Genomic DNA, 5,209 nt, shown 5'->3' with positions numbered 1-5,209 from the left:
TCGCCCACCTCCCTGCTCGCCCACCTCCCTGCTCACCCACCTCCCTGCTCACCCACCTCCCTGCTCGCCCACCTCCCTGCTCACCCACCTCCCTGCTCACCCACCTCCCTGCTCACCCACCTCCCTGCTTGCCCACCTCCCTGCTCACCCACCTCCTTGCTCGCCCAACCTCCCACAGTCTGGTTTACATCCCATTCACCCATGCTGGAACTACCGAGCACCCACCTACCCACTCTCTTCCAAGGCCTGCGTATGCCTGGGGAGCTCCACTGTTTACAGGTGACCAGTCCTTATAGGTGACCTCTCTAATGCTTGTCATGCTGTGAGTACAGATGTCACAGGACCAGATGACAACATGAGAACAAGATCCCCAGCCGTGTGGGAGCCAGTCAGGGCTCCAGCTCTGTAGTCAGCTATGGTGAGGTGCTCACAACCATAGGCGAATGAGTCTGGAGGGCTCCCCGGGAGTGACCTGCCATGCAGAAGCTGTGGCCACCGAGCCCTGGGCCTTCTTTCTGACCTTTGCGCCATGTAGAAAGGCCCTGAGGGTGACACAATGGTGCTGTGTGGTCATGGCCACTTCGGTTGTGTGGCTTAGCCATCACAGCGTCATCAGAGTCACTAAGAGGCACTAGAGAGGGAGAGTGCCTGGCCTCTCCTGGTTGGGACACACTTTAGGGAAAGAAGAGATAAGGGGTCCATTTTCTAGAAGAGCCTCCAGTGGACTGTGTTAGCTGGCTGACTGGTGGGCTGGGAGCCTGTGAGGCCTGGCAGAGTGGCAGGAACAGGGCTACTCTGTGGTCACACCAGGTCTGCAGGGAGGGGGAGAAACAGATTTTGCTGGTTAGGACTCCACGGCCTGGACTCCCAGGGATCCAGTATCACTCCCAGGCTGTGTTTATCTTAGGGGAAGAGACAGGCATCCCCAGGCGTCCTGACCTGAATTTTTATTCAGCTTAGTCCCCCCACCTCAGGAGGTATCTAATTATTATTTCCTAACCTAGTTTCAGAACTTTCTGCTAATTCCCAAGATGCTTTAGGGCTGTCTGCGGCCCTGATTTCCCCTAAGTGCCCTGGAGACAGAACTCTCCACGAAGTAAGACAAGAGGCCTTACTTTCAGACAGACAGGACTACAACCTCTAACCTGCTGCTTCTAAACTGTATAACCTAGGGTATGTGGCGTAACCTTTCCAAGTCGTCTCTCCTCAACTCTGACAGAGGGGAGACTGTTATCTACCCCCATAGGGTGCACATAGTTTCAAGGGGTAGGGAGCTAATCAATAGTCCTGCAGCCAGTATTGAGAGGAGATACTCCAGGTGGTCCGTTTCTCTCCAGTCACCACCACTGCCCTTGGAAGAGAAATGCCTGCTCCTCAGAATATAGCGGATAGGAGCTGGCCTGGGTGCCTCCAGTTTTGTTTGTGAGAATCCTAAATCTGAGCGAATGGAAGAGGATAGCCCAATAGGTGACTTATGAAAACCCAGTCTGGCAATGGGACAGGTATAGACAGGCAGGGACAGGTTGAGACCAGCAGAGGCAGGTGGGAAAGCCCTCACAGAGAAGACTGCAAAGGATGGCAAAGGAGACACTGTTCTCTCCATAACTTGTTTCCTACAGAGCAAACCTCAGCTAGGAGCCAGTGAGAAGACCCAGGACACAAGGGGAGAGCGCAGATGAGTAGGAACAGGTGGGCACAGCACTCAGGGGGCATGGGTAGGTGTGGGTGGGCACAGGGCTCAGGGTCATGGGTAGGTGCTGGTGGGCACAGGGCTCAGAAGGGAAGCCTGGACCCATCCATGCAGTGCTGTCGGTCTGTTTTCTTATGAAACCTTTGGGTTTCTCCTCAACAGTTCTCCACAGACCACACCACCCTGAGTTCTAGGATATATGATGTTGGATGGGGACATACTCCTGAAGACTGGTCATTTGACCTCAGCAGCTATGAGGGAATGCTAGGATAGGTACTTGAGCAAGGCTTTGGGGCGATCCTAGGTTCCTGAGTTCTTTTCACTGGGAAACTTGAGAAAGCAAGGGCAGGAAGTGTGATTTGATCCTGTGGGTCACACTACAGTTCTGAGGGGACTTACACCTTGAAATAAGATGGACTCTGGGGTCTTTGGACTGGAAGAGTGAGGAAGTGGTGGCCCGGTGAGGCTGGCACAGCACCAAGGCCAAGCGTGTGTTATGCGTCTTCATTGCCTGTCATGGACCAAGGATTGTGCCTGTTCCCACCCCAGAAAGCTGCTGCTGTGTGAACTTAGAAAGATATCCCTGTAGATGTGATGCTGCTGAGTCTCTGGACACAGTGTTCCTGGGCTGCCCAAGCGGCCCCAAGTCCAAAACATGTCTTTACAGAGACATGAAGACATAGACGAGTTTGTGGGGGAGGGTCAGCTCTTGGAGTGCTATGGCCATAGGCTGGGGACAGCTGGAGTCCTAGGAGAGGGAGACACGAGGGAAGAACCTCTCTCCTGAGCCTGGGGAGGGAGTGTGTCCTACTCTGGGCTCTGGCAGCAGAGCTGCTCTCTCAGGATGCTTGGCTTATCTAGTTACAGCAGCCTTGGGAAGCAAGGAGTCCACCCTGCAGGAAGGGTCTATGGTGCCCATTTCACAGCGAGCTCAGAGAGGAAGGTTTCTCCTCTGAGGATGCCCACCTCTTACGTGCCAAGCCTCTGAGGCAAGGGCTTGCACAGTGTGTTTGGCAACCTTGAGGTGCCATTTTTCTCTTGTTAGCCACCTCGCTTGCAACTGGCAGCCCTTCAGCTGAGGGCGTGACATCCATGCTCAGATAACAGGAGGTAGCCCTGGGCAAACAACACCCCACCCATATGCCTCCTAACCAGGAAGTACAGTACACATCCTCCTGTGAGTGGTCCCTACCCTGGGGTCCCCATGTGCAGAGTGTGACCATTCTGCCTTTCTCCTCCTGGCATCAGTGTAGGCCATGAGTGGCTTGGCATCTTGCTTGGTACTACTCCTACCCCTCTATGCCCTAGGCTATGGAATGTCAACATACACTTGCTTCAGGCTCTGAATTCTCCTATTTGAATCTCAGTATGCCTGTGATCTCAAGTCTTTCCCATTCTTCTACCATTGTCTGAACTTCCTTCTACCACAGCTGCCCCTTGTGACCAGAGGTGGCAAGCAAGCCACTTTCCAGCATCCACCAAGGAACTATTTTGCCATGTTCTTTGTTTCCTTGTCTAGCAGTGGATGTTTGAGAGCATCAGGAAACAGACAGCCCTGGTGTCAGAAGTGCTAGATGGGCCAATTAGGAGAAATGAAGGTCGGAGGAGCCAAATGGTTGGGCCCCAGAGGGTGGTCTGGGTAGGGGAGGGAACAAACAGCGGCAGCCTCTAATCCGGCATCTTCTGGAAATGTTATACCCAGCGGTGACTCCTGGGTGTGAAGGAACCCAGTGTTGGTCGTTTCTGGGCTTTACTGTGGTGAGTGGAGAGAGCTCAGACCTCTCCTCAGAAGCTGGTCTGCCCTGCCTTGCTCCAGTGGTCACTGGCTCTCTCACAGGCTGTCTCTGGAGATCACAATCCTAGAAATATGGCCCCACCTTGACAGCCCTACTTGCCGCTCAGCAGTGTCAGGGATGAGAGCCACCCTTGCTTCTAGAAGCTCCTGTGCATGCTGAGCACTCAGGGACCCAAAACCAGTCTTGAACTCATACCTCAAGGCCTAGCAACCTACAGAAGGGACCAACCCACTGGACCCTGGGCCTGCCACCATCTCCTGGGGTTTTTGCCATCTTCAGTCTTCCAAGACAAGGTCACTCTACCGATCCTAGCTCAGTTCCTACCTGGTCAAGAAAATCTGACTCTCAGCTCTCAGAGTCTTCCAAGGGGCAGTGCAGAAATGCTCAGGTCACCCCATCCCCTCTCCTCTCTCTGGAATGAGCTTGCTCCTTGCCAGATGGGGTGGGAGGAGCTGCCAGAAGGTCAGGCATCATCGGTGTCACTCCCAAAGTGTCTGAGGGAGCATGTGGAGGATTCTGGCTTCCTGAAACAGATCCTGCCTGTTGGTTCCCTAGGGCCAGATGCTGGCTACCGACTTTGCCTTTGCCTCTGGCTTAGAGTGGATACATGCCTAGGGTCACTCATGAGCTTCTTGGCCTGTCTCTGGGTTGTCACGTGCCAGCATGCCCAAAGCCAGGTCTGTGGCTGTCACCTCAGGATGGCTATGCAGGTTCTAGATCTTCCGAGGATCCTAGTTTTGGGGAGTGTACTTCTTCATTCTGAGAGAGGGGCAGCAGACATTTAGTCCTCAGGAGAGGCTGTGGCCTTGGTCAGCCTTGGGCGAGTTCTAGATCTCCAGTGTGAATGTTCTTCCAAGTTCTCCCTGGGGGATCTGTGGCCATAGGCATTTGTCACTTGAGAAAAGAATGAAGGAAATGAAATTTGGAGAAGTGCTTCAGTGCCGCTGGTTCTGTCTTCCCCACCTGCACTCCCAGGGTTTGCACTGTGCATCAACCCATGGAGAGTAGCTTTCTCATAGACAGGCAGGCCACCTGCAGTCACACATAATCACAGGCTGGCCCTTCAAGGCCTGAGCACTGTTTGTTATGTCAAGGAAAAGGAAAGAACCAAGTGACTAAGGAGAGTGGAGAGCCCCACCCGTGTTCCCAGCCAGGCTGTTCACCTACTGTTCCTCTCAGCCAGGCACTGTTTTTTTGTTTGTTTTGTTTTGTTTTGTTTTGTTTTGTTTTGTTTTGTTTTGAGCTGTGGCTTGTTCCCTCTCGGTCTGTGGCCACATCTATGGAGGTAGACCAGAATGTGTTTCTTTAGAGTGTGACAGGGCCTAGACCATAGTAGGGCTCCTGGACCTGTGTGTTAGTTGACAGAGAGGTGGATAAATGAGTGAGTGGATGGATGGCTTAATGGGAGTAGTTGAGGGAATAGATTAAGGAATAGATAGGTGGAAGGATGGACAGGAAGATGAGTGGATAGATGATAGATAGATAGATAGATAGATAGATAGATAGATAGACATATGAACAGGTAGATAAATGGATGGGTCTTTGAGTAGATAGAAGAGTAGGTGGATGGAAAGGTAGATGAGTGGATAAATGGTTTCATGACAGGGAGTGGATGGGTAGATGGGTAGTTGCGTGGATAGACAGATAGGTGGCTGTATGGTAGGTGAATGAACGAATGAATAGTTGAATGGATACTTGGATGGATGACTGCATAGATGGATGA

The sequence above is a fragment of the Apodemus sylvaticus genome, chromosome 11, assembly GCF_947179515.1.
Source record: "Apodemus sylvaticus chromosome 11, mApoSyl1.1, whole genome shotgun sequence".
Lineage (NCBI taxonomy): Eukaryota > Metazoa > Chordata > Mammalia > Rodentia > Muridae > Apodemus > Apodemus sylvaticus.
The sequence above is the reverse complement of the archived record's forward strand: the minus strand, read 5'-3'. Positions refer to the sequence as shown.